This window comes from Myotis nattereri (assembly GCF_964212035.1).
Source record: "Myotis nattereri genome assembly, chromosome: 10".
NCBI lineage: Eukaryota > Metazoa > Chordata > Mammalia > Chiroptera > Vespertilionidae > Myotis > Myotis nattereri.
This window is the reverse complement of record NC_138085.1, coordinates 64,618,231-64,639,711: the sequence shown is the minus strand read 5'-3', so window position 1 is coordinate 64,639,711 and position 21,481 is coordinate 64,618,231. Positions and strand designations below refer to the sequence as shown.

General features: G+C 37.1%; 1 protein-coding gene and 1 pseudogene across 3 annotated transcripts in view; one reads left to right on the top strand and one right to left on the bottom strand.

The window, feature by feature from the left end:
- Positions 1 to 21,481, bottom strand: part of SOS1 (SOS Ras/Rac guanine nucleotide exchange factor 1) — a gene marked incomplete at its 5' end in the record, with an annotated part of 114,481 nt that overhangs the window by 82,632 nt on the left and 10,368 nt on the right. The gene's annotated exons all lie outside the window — the stretch shown is intronic.
- Positions 4,706 to 5,087, top strand: LOC308526358 (peptidyl-prolyl cis-trans isomerase H-like; annotated as a pseudogene). The gene has a single exon. The product of its transcript is annotated as a peptidyl-prolyl cis-trans isomerase H-like (transcript).

Here is a 21,481-nt window from a genome sequence, read left to right as displayed (position 1 = left end):
GTCAAAAGTCAAGACAGGCAAAAAGCTAGGCCTCGCATGCCAGTTAGCCAAGTTATGAATGCAAATGAAAAGTTCTTGAAGGAAATTAAAAGTACTACTCCAGTGAACACACAAATGGAAAAAAAACGAAACAGCTTTCGTGCTGATCTAAAGAAAGTATTAGTAGTCTGGATAGAAGATCAAACCAGCCACAAGTCTCCCCTCCCCCGCCCCACTAAATCAAAGATTAATCCTGAATAAGGCCTTAACTCTCTTCATTCTGTCAAGGCAAAGACAGGCAATACAGCTGCAGAAGAAAAGTCTGAAGCTATCAGAGGTTGGTTCATGAGGATCAAAGAAGAAGCTCTCTCCATAATACAAAAGCACGAGGTGAAGCAGCAAATGCTGTTGTAGAAGCTACAAGAAGTTATCCAGAAGATCTAGCTAGGATAATCAATGAAGGTGGTTATGCTCAATAACAGATTTCCAATGTAGATTAAACAACCTTATATTGGAAGAAGATGCCAACTAGGACTTTCATCGCTGAAGAAGTCAATGCCTGGCTTCAAAACTTCCAAGGACAGGAGACTCTCTAGCTAGATGCTAATGAGACTGTAAGCAGGTCAGTCACATCTTCAGGCTCCACTCCTAATTCTAGTTCTCTTGCTGTTTCTACCACGTCTTGAACCTCTCAAAGTCTTGAACCTCTCAAAGTCACCCATGACAGTTAAAATTAGCTTCTTCTAAAGTCCTGTTAATGTTGATATTTTGACCTCTTCCCTTTTCTTCTGCAGCTGTACTTCCAGGTGATATCTATCAGGTAAATACCTATCAGAGGTTGATATTTTGACTTTAAGTTGAAGCCAGTGCTCATTTACCAGTCTGAAAATCCTAGGGCCCTTAAGGATGACACTAAATCTACACTGTCTGTGCTCTATAAATGGAACAACAAACCATGGATAACAGCACATCTGTTTACAACATGGCTTACTGAATAGTTTAAGCCCACTGTTGAGACCTACTGCTCAGAACAAAAGATTCCTACTGCTCATTGACAATGTCCCTGGTCACCCAAAAGCTCGGATGGAGATATATAAGATTAATGTAGCTTTCATGCCTGCTAACATAATATACATTCTGTAGCCCATGGATCAAGAAGTAATTTCAACTTTTTAGTCTCATTACTTAAAACATTTCATAAGGCTATCACTGCCATAGATAGTGGTTCCTCTGATAGATCTGAGCAAAATAAAAACCTTCTGAAAAAGATTCACATTCTAGATGTCATTCAGAATATTCATGATTCATGGAAAGATGTCAAAATATCAACATTAAGAGGACTTTAAAAGACGTTGATTCTAACCCTTATGGATGACTGAGAGATTCAAGACTTCAGTGAGGAAGTAACTACAGATGTGGTAGAAACAGTAAGAGAACTAGAATTAGAAGTGGAGTCTGAAGATGTGACTAAACTGCTGCAATCTCATGATAAAACTTTAATGGATAAGGAAGTTGCTTCTTATGGATGAACAAAGGAAGTGGTTTCTTGCCCTAGGTGACTTGGCTCAGTGGATAGAGTGTCGGCCCTCAGACTGAAGGGTCCCGGTTTCGATTCCAGTCAAGGACATGTACCTTGGTTGCAGGCTCAATCCCTGGTCCTGGTCTGGGCATGTGCAAGAGGCAACTAATTGATGTGTCTCTCTCACATCAATGTTTCTCTCTCCCCATCCTCTCCACTCTCTAAAAATCAATGGAAAAATATCCTCAGGTAAGGATTAACCAAAAACAAACAAACAAACAAAACAGTCCATTAGTTCACATGGACCTAATACTCTAATATATAGAATCAAATGAATTGTATATAACAAAAGCGGTGAAATACTATGGTTTACAAACAAACAAAAACTTGATAATGTTTAAAATTCAGGCACATATAATTCAAATGTTATGTTTGATACCTTGCATAACATAAAATTTTAGAAATTCAAATACTTTTATTCATTGATATTTATAAATATAACCTATTAGATAAATAATGCATGATGCCACTGTTCTAAGTTTCTGGACATTAACCTTTATTATATCTTATATCTGTCAAATAGGGTTCACAAAGTTCATTTATACAAGAGAGTAATAAATTATTTTACTTCCTTAAAAACAGAAACAATACTTCAAACCTCTGACTGACTGAAAAACATAGGCAATGGTAAATGTTTAAAGATAAGCAGAGTACCAATTCCTAAAATACACAGACTTTGCTCTTTATCTTTCAAGGAAGATACTACTAAGAGATTTCTTTAATGAGCAGACAGTAGTATTACATTTCCTATACAGATAGAATAAAAATCTTTTCTTCTATGAGATAGTGTAACAGCTAAAGTATTCCATGTGATCCAATCCATATAAATGGTATCCAAAGACATTTAATAGATCAAATGATCCCTATTATTCAAGATTATGCAGAATAGGTTTCCCTGCCAAACCTTATGACAGCCTTCTGAAGCCATCCATAGCTGATATTCACTGAGGTTGTGTGTGTGTGTGTGTGTGTGTGTGTGTGCACTCACAATTAAAATTAACATTAGAATTGGGTTTAAACTAGGTGTGAGTTTTCCCTTTTTTTTCCATTTTCTGAAAATATTTTACTGACATAGAAAACTTCATATACTCCTTTAAATGCAATTACTTTAGTTAATTTAAGATAAATGCAAAAAATTCACTAAAGAATTAATGATAGCCATGAATAAGAATTCATATGATCATGACAGTATTTCTTTGAAGATATAATCATGATCTTCAACAAAGGTGCCACCCATTGAATTTTAAACTTTCCTTAAGGACTGCCTGCTTCTATTTTGACAGTTCGTCTCTAATAATTTTTAAGATTCAAAAGCAACTTTGTTGGCTAGTATTGCCAGATTTTGTGGAATCTGAAAAAGCAAAAGGATTAGGTCTAAATCAATTCCTAGCTCTTTGATATATGAATCCTCTAAGTGTATTCAGAATCCCTTGGGTAAACTGCCAGAATAAACTATGTTGAATTCTGATGAATCTTTAATAGCCTTTTCTAGCTAATGGCTCTCTGAAGAATTAGAAAGGCTTCTAGATTGTATTTTGTCATATCTTGGGCCCAGATCTGCTTTTATTTATAATTATAACAGGAGAATTTGAAATAAAACTGGTATTCTCAAAACCTTTACAATCATAAATAACAAAGATTTCTATTGTTAAATCTCTCAGTATTATGACTGTTTAATCAATGTTTGATGTTTTAGATGCTTATTTCTTCTCATTCTGAGTTTCATTTAAAAATCGAAGTAGAAATCCTTTGCCAAAAAAAATTTAAAGACAAAAATAAAACAAGTTAAAGAGCTTAAATCTTTTCCATAAATAAAATGGACTAAAATATTTGTTCATTTCTTGGGGCCTATTACTCTTTAGGTCCATGTATATAACGTATGCAAAAATCTCCCCCCCCCCGCCCCGAGCTCCTCTTATTTGCTGGGGACACAAAAATGAATGAGGACATGGCATCTGCCCTTCAAGATTTCAGCTCACAGAGGAGCCAGGCATATAAACAATGACTTCGCACAATATGATGAGGATAAAATGAAGTTAATATTTAAGGTACAGTGATGACCAAAAAAAGAATAACCTAACTGTTGATATGTGAGAAGTATCAGAAGCCTTCACAAGTAAAACATTCTTGAACTGGAGAATAAAGGATAAATAAGATTCAACAGGCAGTAGATAAGGAAGCAGGGTTTTTAGTAAAAAAGCTAACATAAAAAGACATAGAGGCCAAGACAAAATTATGTGCTGGAAAAACTGCAAGAACTGGACCGAAGAGTACCTGTGGGGAAAGCTAAGACTAGAAAGGGCGGGCTTGTATGTCATGCCAAGGAGGTGGAAAGTGATCAGGAAAGCAGAAAATAACTGAAGACTTTTAAATCAACCACTGACAAAACTAGATTTATATGCTAAAGAATCTCTCTTTGCTACGAACCATTCATATTAAAGCCTTAGTTTAGTTTAGTCTAAGTCTCTTTCCTTATACTTATCAATGGCAGAGGGGGATAAGAATATGAAAAAAAGAAAAAAAATTTCCCCTCAGTTGTGAATCATTCAAAAAATATTTATTGAATGTCTACTGTGTACAAGATGCTATTCTAAATGTCAGAGATCCAGTAGTATACAAGATATACAAAGCCCTGGCTCTCATTGAGCTTATATTTTAATACAAAGAGGCTCCAACTATTTGGTTTTATTTTAAAAAAAATAATAATCTCATTTTAAACCTCAATCTACTGAAATGAGACATAAGTATAAGGGAGAAAGCAGTGCTCCCAACTTCTGCTTTAGGTTGGAGGGGTGGTGGCAAATTCAAACCCTGTGAACTCTGTGGTGTTTTGTGTGTGTTTTAAATCTTCACCCGAGGATATTTTTTTCTGTTGATCTTTAGAAAGAGAGTGAAAGGGAGAGAGGGGGAGAGACAGAGAAAAAAATATTGATGTGAGATACAATCAGCTGGTTGCTTCCCACACGTTCCCCAACAGGGATGGGGATTGAACCTGCAACCAGGGTATGTGCCCTTGACTGGGAATCAAACCCACGATCCTTCACTCTGTGGGCTGAAGCTCTAACCACTGAGACAAACCAGCAAGGGCCCTGTGGTGTTCTCTATTGGCAGCCAGGAAGTTGGCCACAACGATCTAGTTCTTTGTAGATGTGTACTGGAGAATTTAGAAAAGATGGGGTTCTGATAGGCTACAAAGGGAGTAGTTTCTACAGGATAATAAAGGATTTGATTCAGGGTGGAGAGTTTGTTAATGGGGATGATACTGGAGTTGCCAGTATTGACTGGGGACCACTTGCAGATGAAAATTTTAAACTTAGGCACTTAGCTCGAGGACTATTTTCAATGGCAAACAGGCCCCAATACAAATGGCTGTCAATTCATCACCTGCTCTAAGTGTGATTGGCTGGATGGAAAGCATGTGCTGCTTGGAAAAAATCACTGATGGAATTCTAGTGGTGAGAATGTCCCCACAGGCCCCAACAATAAACTTAAGCTGCCTATGGTGACCTCACAGTGTGGGGAGAAATAGTCCAGAGCAAGACTGAATCAGACGTCCTTGTCTCTGCCATTGTAGGCCTGCCCTTGCTCTGGGTGATGCTCTTAAGTAAAATAATCTGGAATGGCCCGTATCTGAGTCCCTGCTTGCTATGCCCTGTTTGATCAAGAGACCTTGGAAATATCACAGATTCATAACCCAAGATTTTCTGTTTTTCAACTGTAAATAAAGTTTTTTGTTTTGGTGAGGCATTGTGGGGGGCAGTGGGAGGGGTGGCAAAAGGGAAACTACAGATGTAACTAAAGTACATCTAAGTTTTTCTAGGAATTGAATACACTATTTACACACAATGTCTTGTGTAAACACATCACTGGTGGTTACTCCAGAAATATTATCTCTTCTCTAATAGAGCCAGGTCTGTATCCTATCTATACTTAATTATAACTACCATGTCATCTGTTCATTTCACTCCTTGCCTACTACCTTGCACTCTTTCCCAGAATCCACAGAACCTAACTACATTAGGATAATTCAGAGAAAAAAGTGTTCTATTCATGGAGTACTTATGAAATGAATGAATGAATCACACTGTTAAGTTCCATATAATATTAGAAATAACTTTGAATTAAACATGCTTTGTAGGGTGGATTGAGAATCTAATCACTGTTTATAATATTGCCTAAGAGAGGGCGTTTCAAACCCCAAGTAATTCATAAACTAACTTTTGAACCTCAAGTCTTTACTAAGTGGGAATAGGCAATATGCTTAGATAATAATTTAAGTTTTTCTTCTTAAAATAATGTTTTATTTATTTATTTATTTTTAAATTAAATCTTTATTCAGATTATTACATTTGTTCCTCTTTTTCCCCCCATAACTCCCCTCCTCCCAGTTCCCGCCCCACCCTCCGCCCTCACTCCCCACCCACTGTCCTCATCCATAGGTGCATGATTTTTGTCCAGTCTCTTCCCGCATCTCCCACACCCCTTTCCCCCCCAAGAATAGTCAGTCCATTTCCTTTCTATGTCCCTGATTCTATTATGATCACCAGATTATTTATTCACTTGATTCTTAGATTCACTTGTTGATAGATGCATGTTTGTTGTTCATAATTTGTATCTTTACCTTTTTCTTCTTCTTCCTCTTCTTAAAGGATACCTTTCAGCATTTCATATAATACTGGTTTGGTGGTGATGAACTCCTTTAGCTTTTCCTTATCTGTGAAGCTCTTTATCTGACCTTCAGTTCTGAATGATAGCTTTGCTGGATAAAGTAATCTTGGTTGGAGGTTCTTGGTATTCATCACTTTGAATATTTCTTGCCATTCCCTTCTGGCCTGCAAAGTTTCTGTTGAGAAATCAGCTGACAGTGGTATGGGTACTCCCTTGTAGGTAACTGAGTTTCTTTCTCTTGCTGCTTTTAAGATTCTCTCTTTGTCTTTTGCTCTTGGCATTTTAATTATGATGTGTCTTGGTGTGGTCCTCTTTGGATTCCTTTTGTTTGGGGTTCTCTGCGCTTCCTGGACCTGTGAGTCTATTTCTCTCACCAGGTGGAGGAAGTTTTCTGTCATTATTTCTTCAAATAGGTTTTCAATATCTTGCTCTCTCTCATCTTCTGGCACCCCTATAATTCTGATGTTGGTACACTTGAAGCTGTCCCAGAGGCTCCTTACACTATCTTTGTATTTTCGGATTCTTTTTTCATTTTGCTTTTCCAGTTGGGTGTTTTTTGCTTCTTCGCATTTCGATTCTTTGACTTGATTCTTGCGCTCCTCTGGTCTGCTGTTGGGTGTCTGTATAGTATTCTTTATTTCAGTCGGTGTATGCTTAATTTCTAGTTGGTTCTTTATCACAACATCGAGGGTCTCATTAGATTTCTTGAGGATCTCACTACATTTATCGGCGGCTTCTAGACAGTTCTTGAGAGACCTTAAAAGTGTGGTTCTGAACTCTATATCCTCCATGGACAATTTTGTCCTGTTTCTTTGTCTCCGCAATTTTTATGCTTTCTTGGTGCACCCCCTAGTGGTCTTTGTGCGCAGTCTTGTTGTAGTTAAGCCTTGATTGTTATCGGCAATAGTGGGGGTGATTTGACCTCCAGGCTAACTGGCTATGAGAGTCTGCTGTGTCTGCAGTGGGAGAGCTTCTGTGCTGGATCTCTAGGGCGGTGCTAATCTAGCATTTGCTTGAGGCTATTTGGCAAATGGCTCTGCGCAGGGCTTGGGCGGGGCGGGTCCTTGGGGATCTACAGGGCGGGCGGAGCAACAGTTATGGCTGCTCTCAGTTCCGTCCCTAGGGGCTCTGCCTCACAGAGTCCCAGCAACCACTGCAAACCTCGGAGAGAAAGCTGCCTTCGAGTTCCGACCGAAGCCAGACAGTCCCGCTTCTCCCGTTTGAGTCTGGGTCCCCAGAGACTCGCCCGGATCTGGAGCTCAGAGTCTGAAACTCCCTCCCGATTGAAAACAACAACCGCGCCCTCTGCCTCCAGCCCGCTCCACGTGCACTCCGCACCTTAGTATTTCACTTCAGCACTGTGCCTCCTCTGAGTCTGGGTATGATATTCTCTTTCCTCCTAGTTGTAGAATTTCCACTCAGCCAGCCTTCCTGTGGTTCTGGATGATGTCCGTTCCGTCTTTAGTTGTTTTTTGAAGTGGTTGTTCGAGGCAGCAATCTCTGGCGTTAACCTATGCCGCCATCTTGGTTTTTCCCTTAAAATAACTTTTTACAGTCTCACTGAAGCTTGACATTTAAACTTTCCCAATACAACCCTATGAAATAATCCTAAAATTTAACAGAATTAAGAGAAATGCAAAATAAAGGAACAATGAGATATTATTTTACTCTGATCAGACTAGCAAAAATTAAAATGACCAATCACACCTATTGTTGACAGCAATGCTAGAAAAAGGTTATTCTATTACCTTGCTAGTAGAAATGCTAACTGATAACAGACTTTTAAAAAAGTAATCCAGCCCTGGACAGTGTGGCTCAATGGTTGGAATGTCTTTTTATATACTGAAGGTGGCGGGTTTGATTTCTGGTCAGGGCACACAGGTTTCTGGTTCAACCCCCAGTCTGGCTGTATACTACATTAAAATTAAAAATAAATATACCCTATGGCCCAGCAACCACATCTTGGGAATTTATGCTATAGAAATAAAAGATACACAAAGATTTTATTGCACCACTGTTCATAGTGATAAAAATTTAAAAATAATATAAATGTCCATCAGTAAGGGAATGTTTAAATAAATTATGGAATATTATTATTGTAGGCTAAATTGTATTGCCTAAATTTTCATATGTTGAAGTCCTAATTCCCAGTACTTCAGAATGTGACTATATTTGGAGACTGTGTCTTTAAAGAGGTAATTAAAATGAGGTCATTAGGGTAGGCCCTAATCTAATACAACTACTCTTCTTATAAGAAGAGGAAATTTGGACATACATATACACAGAGGGAAGACCATAGGAAAGAGTTAACGATCTACAAAACAAGAGGCCTCAAAAAAAAAAAAATCAAACTTGCCAACACCTTGAACTTGAACCTGTAGCCTCCATTATTGTAATAAAATAAATTTCTGTTGTTTAAGCTTCCCAGTGTGTGGTTCTTTATTATTGCACCCCTGGCAAACTAACACGACTATGTAACCATTAAAAAGAATAAAGTAAGCCCTGGCTGGGTGGCTCAGTTGGTTTGAGCATTGTCCCAAAACACCAAGGTTGCGGGACTGATCCCTGGTCAGGGCATATACAAGAGTCAACCAATTAATGTATAAATAAGTAGAACAACAAATCTCTCTCTATCTCAAAAAAAAAAAAAAAGAATTAATTAGGGCTTGCCGTTTGACAGATTTCCACAAGGTATTTTGAGTTAAGACAGAACAAACAATTTGAAGTACAGGGAATGATCGAAACGTGTGTGTGTGTGTGTGTGTGTGTGTGTGTGTGTTTATAATGTATTACAGATAAACATTTGTACATGAACATGACAACATGGAGAGAAATATGGAGTAATATAACCTAGGTTATTAACATGGGTTACAGGGTCCTGACAAGTCAGGAGTGGGGATGGAAGAAAAAAAGAATAAAACCAACCACCCCCCCCAAAAAAAATCTTCTGAAAATAATTGTCATATTTATGCACGTTAGTAACATTTCATGTATATGTGTATATATATAATTTTTAAATGTAATTAAAATTTTTCATTTAATTTTCATTCAAATAAAATGTTTCATAACTGCTTTTTTGTTGTGTACATTAGCCATGGGAATGGCAATATCCAAAGTCCTTTCCCACAGAAAGTTACTACACATATCAAATTCCAAACATGTATCAAGTGCCAAGTTCATATCATCTTTCATTTGTTTTGCTCTAAAACAATACATATGACCTTCCCAAACAAATTTTTTATTACTTTCTGTGATAACACCAATAAAACAAAGAACTGAATCAGGAAAGAATGGGGGGTTTTTTTTTGTTCTTCTTCAAGCATGTTCCTTTTTAAAAAAAAAAAAATGTTTTTATTAATTTCAGAGAGGAAGGGAGAGGTAGAGATAGAAACATCAATGATTGGCTGCCTCATGATCAATCCCGCAACCGGGCACGTGCCTTGACCTGGAATCGAAACGTGACCTCCTGGTTCATGGGTCAATGCTCAACCACTGAGCCATGCTGGCCAGGTATCTTCTTAATCTTCACACTCAAGAGTCTTCCAACTGTGGCAGAAATCTATTATCAGTGATGCCCCAACATAGGTAGGAGGGTTTTATAAAATTTCCATGTTCCTTCTCCCCCTACACGCCTACTCCCCCATGCTCCTATCCATCTTTTTTTTTTTTTTTTTTTTTAAGATAGTGACCTTGCCAAAACCGGTTTGGCTCAGTGGATAGAGCGTCGGCCTGCGGACTGAAAGGTCCCAGGTTTGATTCCGGTCAAGGGCATGTACCTGGGCTGCAGGCACATCCCCAGTAGGGGATGTGCAGGAGGCAGCTGATCGATGTTTCTCTCTCATCGATGTTTCTAACTCTCTATCTCTCTCCCTTCCTCTCTGTAAAAAATCAATAAAATATATTAAAAAAAAAAAAAAAGATAGTGACCTTGTCCTGCTGGACCTGGTGTCCTCATATCTTCATGGGCCTTTTACTTAATGGTTTTGTTTTGGTTTTTGTTTTATTGACTTCAGGGAGAGGAAGGGAGGAGCGGAGAGAGAAAGAAACATCAATGATGAGAATCATTGATCAGCTGCCTCCTGCACGCCCCCTACCGGGGATCTAGCCCACAGCCCAGGCATATACCCTGATCAAGAATCCAACCATGACCTCCTGGTTCATGGGTTGCTGCTCAACCACTTAGCCACACTAGCTGAGCCATCCTATCCTATTAAATTTCAATCCCATTCTAAACGGTATCTTTAAAGCTAGAACAGAAATTCCTAATACACGTGTTGCCAATATCTTTCTTTGGCAGTTTTCCTATAAATTCCAAAAGGTGGCAGTTTGTAACTTGACTGTCTTCCTAATAAGGTTCATCAATTGACTGCCTATACCTCTAAGTATTAGATTCTAAAATCTAGTGAATCAAAGGCATAAAAGTTCAAATTCAAACTTCTCCAAATAGATCAGGTTCCTTGATATGTGATCACTAACAGTAAATTAATTTACTAAATGAACTAAATAGATTTCCTCCATATTTATACTTTTATTTCTAGAAGGTAAAATGGTCATTGTCATCTGTGAATTCCACTTTATCAATTTTCATACTTTCTGAGTAAAAGAGGCTATATCCCAAATATGATACATGAACACATGCATGTGTCCAACAGATATTGTGCTAGATACTAAGGATATAAGATAGATATAGTCTATGCCCTCTCAGACCTTAAAAATACAGGAGGGGAACAAGACATTAACCCCAAAAATGACTACATAAAAAGAAACAGAGCAGTAAAGAGGTTAAATGTGGCCTGAGCTGTCTGAATTCAAATCTCAATCCTTTCAATTACCAGGGTGTAACCCTGAGCAAATTAATTAATCCTTCTGATAATAATTATGTACCAGTACACAGTGTTTACTTAATATCAGCTGTAGTTATGCTGTTGTTCTTATTAGAGGAATCTGTAAGGCTATATAAGTGAGGCTAAGTTAACCTTGTAGTTCTGGAAAGGAAGGGTAAAGCAGAAATCTGATGGGTGAGTAGAATTTAGGTGAAAAGTAAGATGGGAAAATGAGAGGGATAATATTCTAGGTAAAGGGAACAGCATGTATAGACATGAAGGGGATAAAATAAGAACGTTCGGTAGGGTCCAGATCACTGGCCAGATGTTCCAGATGCAGGTGCATTTACTAAGATGAGGAATACTGTAACAACAGACTTTTTAGTAAGCAGGGAGGGGAACAAGGAGATTATGACGTTAGTTCTGAATTTCATTATACTTGCGATATCTTTGAGACATGAAATTAGCAAGCAATCACTTTAATATATGGAAACAAATCCAGAATCCAATTTTAATAATTTTTATTATATAATGCAAAATAGCAGGAAGTGATTACATATTACATCACTGTAAAATAAAAATGTCATGCCCTAACCGGTTTGGCTCAGTGGATAGAGCGTCGGCCTGCAGACCGAAAGGTCCCAGGTTCGATTCCAGTCAAGGGCATGTATGTACCTTGGTTGCGGGCACATCCCCAGTGTGGGGTGTGCAAGAGACAGCTGATCGATGTTTCTCTCTCATCGATGTTACTAACTCTCTATCCCTATCCCTTCCTCTCTGTAAAAAAATCAATAAAATATATTAAAAAAAAATGTCACAAGAAATCAAAGAAATGCACCCCCCACAGATATACCTAATATACAGCAGAAATGAAAGATATTTTAATGCTTTGAATGCCCTCAATCCGTCAATTCCATGATAATAGACAGTAAGGTTACAAGGGGTGTAAGTGCAAAGCAGGAATGTTAGAAGTGACTCTGCCCTATTTCCCACTATTCTAGTACATGGCTGGATGTCCCTGGCAAAGAAAGGTGTCTATTGACTCCTGGGCTCAGCTGTGATAAATACATCCTTCAAAGGGAAGCTCTAAAATAATAGTCACATCTATAAAAGCATACCTTGCACAAATGGTTAGGTATAGAGATCATTTCAATGCAAGAAAACAATGCCACAGAATAATGGATTTGCTTCACCCTTCCTGATAACTGGCATTAATTAGTATTTCTTAAGTATCACATGCTTATATTTCATAAAATATTTCCTTATATAGAATCAGTATATCTTAATTTTTTAAACATTAAGTATTGCTAACATGGCAAGAACAGTAGAGCTGTCAAATGATAAAGTCTTGTCAGCAAAAAAAGAAAAAAAAATTATTATTAAGTCCTATGATTCATTACTTCACATTTTTCAGCTCACAAAACAAATCCACAGATCCTGATACTAACTTTAAAAAGGCCTGCTATTTTCTTGGAGTCTGCTGACGGAATAAATAGGAGTTGTAGGCAGAAGACCTGTCTTGGAGGTCTGACTTTACCTGTGTGATCTTAGGCAGGTCATTAAATCTCCTAAATCTCATGTTTCTCATTGAAAATAGCAATATAACCATCTCCAGAGGATAGTGTGAAGATCGAATGAAATCATATACCTGAAAGGACTTTAAATGGTAGAATGCTAAATAATTATGTATAGTCACTATTCACATTACCACATACAGTGAGGTACAAACTGTAACAGCTGAACATAAAAAATATGAAGATTATATGTACTTGGATTCATCAGTCTCATAAATTTATCTTTACAGATATGCCAACAAAACCCAATTTATCCTACTTTGCATTATATAATCCCATATATAAGTAGCTCTTTGCCTAAAATATGCATAACAATGACCTGAAAAACTTTTCTTTTTTTTTTTTTTTTTTTGGCCTTCTGAGCCCTAGAGATTCTGATTCAATATGCCTGGGTGAATCCAATAAACATGCTTCTTTTTAAAAATTATAGTAAAATATACAAATTGTACCATTTAACCAAGTTAAGTCTACAACTTAGTGGCATTAAGTACATTCACAGTGTTGTGCAACATCACCACTATACATCTCCAGAACATTTTCATCATCCCAGACTGAAATTCTGTACCCATTAAGCAATAACTTCACATTACCACCTTTCCCCAGTCCGTGGTAACTACTGTTCTACTTTCTGTCTCTATGAATTTGACTATCCTGGGTACTTCAAGTAAGTGGAAGCATACAACATCTGTCCTTTGTCTGGCTTCTTTCTCTTAGCAAAATGTTTCCAAGGTTCATCCATGTTGCAGCATATATCAGATTTCATTCCTTTTTTTAAAACTGATAATTCCTCATAATCTTAAAAAAAAAGGCATCTACAGTATAAAGGGAAAACATCAACTATGTTTGCTATTTTCAGTTGACGTAATCCTGTATATAGAAAAATAAACACCAAAGAATCTACAGGAAAGTTACCACAGCTAGTAAATTAATTCAGCAAAATTGCAGGACAAAACCAATACATAAAAAACAGTTGTGTTTCTACACACCTGCAATGTACAATCTGAAAATTACGAATGTAATTCCATTAGTAACTAAAAGAAGTATAACATCTAAAAGCATAATATACCTAGGGCCCTAGTCCGCTTGTCCTGGAATTTTCCTAGCTTTTACTATGCTATAACGCAATTATAATAAAGAATGTTCGGGGGAAAAAATAAATACCTAGGAATAGATTTAATCAAGGAGCTGACTTTTAGCCTGAAAACTACAAAACATTGCTAAAACAACAACAACAAAAAACTAAAAGAAGACCTAAATAAATGGAAAGACTTCCTGTATTCATGGCTAGGAAGACAATATTGTCAATACTACCAAAACAATCTACAGATCCAATGCAATTCCTATCAAAATTGTTATAACCCTTTTTTCTGCAGAAATGAAAATGCCAGTCCTCAAGTTTATATGGAATTGCAAGGGGCCCTAAATAGCCAAAACAATAATAAAGAAGATACTTCCTAATTTCAAAACTTAATATACAATGCTACAGTAATCAGTGTGGAACTGTCATAAACATAGACATATAGACAAATAGAACAGAATTAAGAGTCCAGAAATAAATCTATGTAGCTATGATAAACTGATTTTTTACAAAAGTGCCAAGTCTATCCAATGGATAAAGATTAATCCCTTCAACAAATGGTGCTGGGATAACTGAATTTCCACATGCAAAAAGAGAGAGAGAGAGAGAGAGAGAGAGAGAAAGGGGGGGGGGGAGAAATTGGACACCTAACTCACACCAAATACAAAATTTAACCTAAAATGGACTAATAACCTAATTATAAAAGCTAAAACCATGAACTTCTTAGAAGAAAACCTATGGGTAAATCATCATGGTCTTGGATTTGGCAATGGATTCTTAGTATGACACCAAAAGTACAAGCAATGAAAGAAAACAGTTAAATTGAACTTTATGAAAATTAAAAGCTGCCGAAACCGGTTTGGCTCAGTGGATAGAGCGTCGGCCTGCGGACTGAGGCGTCCCGGGTTCGATTCCGGTCAAGGGCATGTACCTGGGCTGCGGGCACATCCCCAGTGGGGGATGTGCAGGAGGCGGCTGATCGATGTTTCTCTCCCATCGATGTTTCTAGCTCTCTATCTCTCTCCCTTCTTCTCTGTAAAAAATCAATAAAATATATTTTAAAAAAAAATTAAAAGCTTTTGCGCACAGGACATTACCAATATACTGAAAGACAACTTTTTAGTTGGTTTTGAACGGGAGAGTATATTTATAAAATCATATATCCAATAAGGGCTTAATATCAAGAATATACTATAATGATCTCCTAAAATTCAACAACAAAAATACAAAAAAGGCTAATTTAAAAATGGGAAATAAACATGAATAGACATTTCTCCAGAAAAGATATACAAATGGAAAAGAAGCACATGAGTAATTATTAGGAAAAAACAAACACAAACCAAAAGCACAATGAGACATCATTTCACACCAATTAGGATGACAATCTAAAAAAAACAAAAACAAGTGTAGGTGAGGATTTAGAGAAACTGAAACCTTTGTGCATTGCTGGTAGGAATGTATAATGGTGCGGATGCCATGGAAAACAGTATGGCAGTTCCTCTAAAAGCTAAACATAGCATTACCAAATGACCCAGCAATTCTACTTTTAGCTATATACCCAAAATAACTGAAAACAGACTTAAACAGATACTTATATACCAATATTCATTGTAGCTTTATTCTCAATAGTCAAAAGATAGAAACAACTCAACAGATAGATGGATAAACAAATGTGGTATATATGTACAATGAAATATTATTTAGACTTAAAAAAGGATGGAATTCTAATACGTCACAACGTGAATGAACCTTGAAGACATTATGCTAAGTGAAATAAGTCAGAGACAAAAGGACAAACATTGTATGATTCCACTTATATGAAATATATAGAAGAGGCAAATTCATAGAGACAGAAAATAGATTAGAGGTTGGCAGGGGCTGGAGTAGGGGGAAGTGGAGAGTTATTGCTTAATATGTACAGAGTTTCTGTTTGGGGTGATGGTTGCACAACACTGTGAATGTAGTTACTGGCAAGGAATTAATACTTAAAATGGCTAAACTGGCTAATTTTATGTAAAATATACTGTATATTTTTAGCACAAAACTATTAAAAGAAAAAGCTATTCAATATATGTACAAAAATCAGAATCCTACCCAAGTTTTTACACATGTGTTTATCAGTAAGTGCAATGCATTACAAATTATTGTCCATACACAGAAATCAATTAATGTGCAAATGGTTTAGATTATAAGTAAAATAGAAAATGGGACTTGTCTATATAGAAAGGAAAAATTTTGTTTCAGCAATTATAAAAGAGTAACTGGAATTTAAGTTAGCTTATTACAAAAAGTCTGTTAATTAAAAATAACTTTTAAAAAATCTCAACTTGTTTTATTATTTATAACACTGAACCAAAGTATACGAGAACTGATCCCATTTGCAATTTGGATGCTTTAATACACATGAGCAGATTACAATATTCTTTATCAGCAGATGTAAGTTTCATAAAAATAGCAATTATATTTTTTAAATTGTATAGCCATAATGCTTACTATATAATAAGTGCTTAACAAATTTAGTGAATAAAACAAAATCAGTCAAAATTACCAGGAAAGTAGCATTAACAAAACTCTTCCAAAATCATCTCCCTGTTACAGTTTAAAAATCTTTAAAAGTAATATCTGAGTAACTCAGGGGCCATAATACCAAAAAACCTTTAAATTACTTATTTTCTCCAATGTATACCCATCCTCAACTCCAATGGAAGGTTACCAGAATTTGGCTTTATGAAAATTTCTTTTACTGATTTGTTTCGCTTGCTCTGAGGTAGCCCAACCTGAAATAGAAAATCAACAAGCAGTCATCTTTATAGCTGGATGGTTGGACTAGTCCAGATACAGCTGAAGTGCCTAAAGTATTCCTGATACACTAGTTCATATAGGAATAACATGGGTATCATTTGCATTGTTTTATTTTATCTTTATTGCTTTGTGGTTTTGTACAAAGGTTTAATTATAAATAAACTTCAATATGAAATGCAAACTTTGATAACCAGATTGTGTACTATTAGTATCAATAATTAACTTTTGACCATTAGAACTTACTCTAACATATGTTTGGGGTTTGTTTTTTTAAGCATAAAGGGTTTGGGGGGGAACAAATTACCCAGTTTGAATGGATAATTTCAATTATCCTGAATCAGGCAATTTATAGCCAGAAATGACCCTGGCTGGCTATGAGAATGAGCCTCTCAGATCTCTGACTACAGGGAACATAATTGACTGAGGGCCCCAGCTGGTGCACTCTGAAATCCATCACTGTGTTTGGGTCATGCTTCTCACTAGCTGCTCCCAGTCAATGACTGAGCACAGCAGGCATACATACTAAGACAAGCCTAATCTGGGAGTTGAGGAATTCCTGTGATAGGCAACTTTCACTCAAGGACTTCCTGAGGCTTGGTGAACTTTTCTTAGAACTGCACAGCAGTGTTAGACACTTTCACCCAAAGTTCCTTCCTTCCTCGCCTCTCTCCTTCACTTACAGCCAGACTTGCATCAGAGTCTGACAACTCTCCTGACCTCCATCCTCATTTTCTCTCACAAGGAGTGCTAATAAATTTCTTGAATGCTTGATCCCATCTTGGCATCTGCTTGTCCTTTGAAGCATTATACTTTAAAAGAAAAATCTAGCCATTTTAAATGAATCATTGCTAAAATATACATCATTAGCTTCCCTGTTTGCTAAAATAAAATACAGTGAGCATGACAATTTGAATGCCTTTTGACTAGTGAAGACCTCAACCCACCTAACTCCAGACATTAGTATTCTTGAGGGGTTATCCCCCTCAGAACCACATGCAATTTAACAAATATGTACTGAGCACCTGCTATACATGAGAAATATGTTAAGCATTCTAGGAAATACAAAGGTAAGTAGGAATCTATTCTTGCCCTCAGGTAACTCCCAATATAGAGGAGGAGAGAAACCACAGATACAAACAAATTTTAAAGGGCAGACTGTCATTAAGTGCTAAAATTGAGGAATAGAGTACTAAGGAAATTAAGAGGTTCATTTACTTAGGGGATGGACTTGCAGTAGTCTTTGTAGAGGAAATGACATTTGAAATGTACTTTGAAAGATATCCTCGGAACTTTCAGTATACCTGCCTCTAATGACTAAGGACCAAGGACAGTCCAACACAGATGCCTTCCATGCTTGCCATATTTGGCTACCCCCAAAGTGTAAATCTGTCCTATCACAATTCTTTCACAAACTCTCTTTCCCAGAGTACTGATGGTTTCTTAGTTCCCCTCCAAGTGTGCTCTGCTCCCAGTATTCCCTTTTTCATCACCATTAAAACATAAGACTTCTAAACCAGAAACCTGGAAATCAGCTTTAACTCCTCTCTCACTACCCTGTCATTCAATCATCAATCTACCCCCAATTCTAAAATCTGTCCACTTTTCTTTATCCTACAGCTATTGCCCTAGTCAAGACCACCATTATCCTTTCTGTGAATTGCTGCAAAAGTCTCCTAACTGGCCTTCTTGCCAGCAGTTCTGCTGCCAGTGAATCTATGCTCTACAGAGCAAACAGTGACCCTTCAAAATTCATATCTAGTTGTCAGTACCCTGCTTAAACCCTTCGGTGGTTCTCCACTACACACAAGACAAAATGCAATAATTTGGCTGATAAGGTGTGGCCCCACACTCCAGATTCCAGCTACACAGGACTCCTAAAATGTTGAGCTCCTCTTGAACTCCAAGGCACCACAAATCCTTGGAACACACTTCCTCCTCATCCTCACCTGGCTAATTCCCACTTCTACTTAAAATGTCATTTCCAGCCCAGTCGGTGCTGCTCAGTAATTGAGTGGCAACCTATGAACCGGAGGTCACGGATCGAAACCCAGGCACATGCCTGAGTGCAGGCTTGATCCCCATCCAGTAAGGGGCATGCAGGAGGCAGCTGATAGAGGATTCTCTCTCATCACTGATGTTTCTATCACTCTCTCCCTCTCCCTTCCTCTCTAAAACCATCCTATATAATAAAAGGGTAATATGCAAATTGAGCCTAACTGCGGAGGCAGGATGACCAGGAACGACAGGTCGCTATTATGCGCACTGACCACCAGGGGTCAGACGCTCAACACAGGAGCTGCCCCAGGTGGTCAGTGTGCTTCTACAGGGGGAGCACTGCTCAGCCAGAAGCCGGCTCATGGCTGGCCAACACAGCAGTGGCGGCGGGAGCCTCTCCTGCCTCCACAGCAGCGCTCCACAACAGTGCTAAGGATGTCCAACTAACGGCTTAGGCCTAAGCCGTTAGTCGGACATCCCCTGAGGGCTCCCGGGCTGCCAGAGGGATGTCTGACTGCCAGCTTAGGCCTGATCCCCCCAGGGAGTGGGCCTAAGCTGCACGTGGACATCCCCAGAGGAGTCCCAGACTGCAGGAGGGTGGAGGCGGGTCTGAGGGGCCCCCTACTGAGTGCACGAATTTTCATACACCAGGCCTCTAGTGTGTGTGTGTGTGTGTGTGTGTGTGTGTGTATACATATGTGTATACATATGTGTATACACACACACACACACACACACACACACACTGAGTGGCCAGATTATTATGACCGGCCAGATTATTATGACCACCCCATCAGTACAATGAAGTGAATTAGTTATGCAAATAATAATAATAATAATAATAATAAAACCTTGAGAGTATTTGCTTAGGAAGTTTTCAATATTCAGTATTTTTGGAAGTGTCAATGAAGTACTGATGGGGTAGTCATAATAATCTGGCCACTCAGAGTGAGTGTGTGTGTGTGTGTGTGTGTGTGTGTGTGTATATACACATAACATGTCACTTCCATCAGTCCCAAATATAAATATATAGGACAATCTTCTAGCTTCCTATTGCCACCCCAAGATCATTACTTCTCAGACCTTCCCTTTAAGATCTCTCCATTAACTATTGCTTTTAAAACTCTTACTTTTTTAATGCAGCAGAACCATTTTATCAAACATAATCCTATGCAGAGCACCAATATGTAAAAGGGCTAAATTTCTCAGCTTAAAACAAGAGGTTTCAAAGCCCTCTTCATTTAGTGGCCTACAGCATTTCTTCTCTAAAATCTAAGGTGCAAAACAATTAGGGCACCATTTAGCTGTATTATACACTGCCTCTTCAACAGAAGCAACACACAGCTGTCTTTAAAGCTAGACAGATCTGGGTTCAAATCCTAATTCTACTCCTTATAAGATCTTGAGCAATTTGCCTCTCAGGATCCATTTCATCAGCTGTAAAACTCAGCTATAAAAATTATCATCTTGAAAAGTCAATGGGTGGAAGAGATAAGCATGTAATGTACTAAACACAGTGACTAGAATACTGCCACATAGCAGGAACTCAATAAAATACTGTCTGCTATGATTTATCCAGGAAATGTGAGATTGTTTTAACATTCAAAAATCATCAATGTAATTTACTATATTGATAGAATAAAGGAGAAAACGCCTATGATCTTTTAACAGACACAGAAAAATAATTTGACAAAATTCAAATCCATTTATGATTTTTAAAAACTCCAAAGGTCAAAATGGAAGGGGAAATCTTCAATCTGATAAAGGGCATCAACGAAAACTAACAACTAATGGCACACTTAGTGGTAAAATAAAACATGCTTTTTTCCTTAAGAATGGGAACATAGCAAAGATGACCACTTGTATTGGAGGTCCTAGCCAGTAAAATAAGGCAAGAAAAATAAATAAGTAAATAAATAAGTAAATAAATAAAATACCAGGCTACTTGCAGATGACATAATTATGTAAAAAAAAAATTTTATGGAATCTCCAAAACTACCAGCAAGGTCAAAGAATACAACTTCAACATACAGAAATTGTATGTATCTTTATGTACTCATATCTAACAATTAGAAACTACATTTTTAAAATAATTTATAATAGCATCAAAAAACAAAATATTTAGGATTAAACTTAACCAAAGATATGTAAGATTTCTACACGAAAAACTACAGTGTTGCTGAGAGAAATTAAAAAGTTTTAAAAAAAGGGAAAGATAGTCATGGATCAAAAATGTAATATTATTAAAATGTTAATTATTCCTAGTTATCTATAGATTCAATGAAATCACAATCCAAATCTCACCAAGATTTTTTGGTAGAAATTGACAAACTGGTTCAAAATTTATCTTGAAATGAAAAATCCAGAAACACTAAAACAGTATTTTAAAAGAAGAACAAAATTGGAATACTTATGCTACCTAACTTCAAGATTTACTATAAATCGACAGTAATCAATAGTTGGGTACTAGAGTAAAGATAAATAAATAGATCAGTGGGATAGAATGGAACAACACATTTAAATACATATTTACATAAATAAAATCTTATATATAGTTTCTTAATTTTCACAAAAACATCAACACAATCCAAAGGGAAAGGAAAGTCTCTTCAACAAACATTTCTAAAATAACTACATATCAGCATTAAAAAATGAATCTTAATTTCTACCTCATATTATACACAACAATTAATTTGAAATGGAGGGATTATGTAAGATAAAACTATAAAGCTTTTACAAAACAGCATTAGGAGAATATCTTCATAACTTGGTGACAGGCAAGGGGTTCTTGGACACAGAGAGCAATAACCTTAAAAGGAAAAAAGGCTGATAAATTTGATCAATATTAAAAACTTCTGCTCATCAAAGAAAAATACCATTAGAAAAATGAACTGCCCAGACAGAGTGTCGTCCTGAACACTGAAAGGCTGACAATTCTATTCCTGGTCAGGGCACATAGCTGCGTTGTGGGTTTGATCCCCAG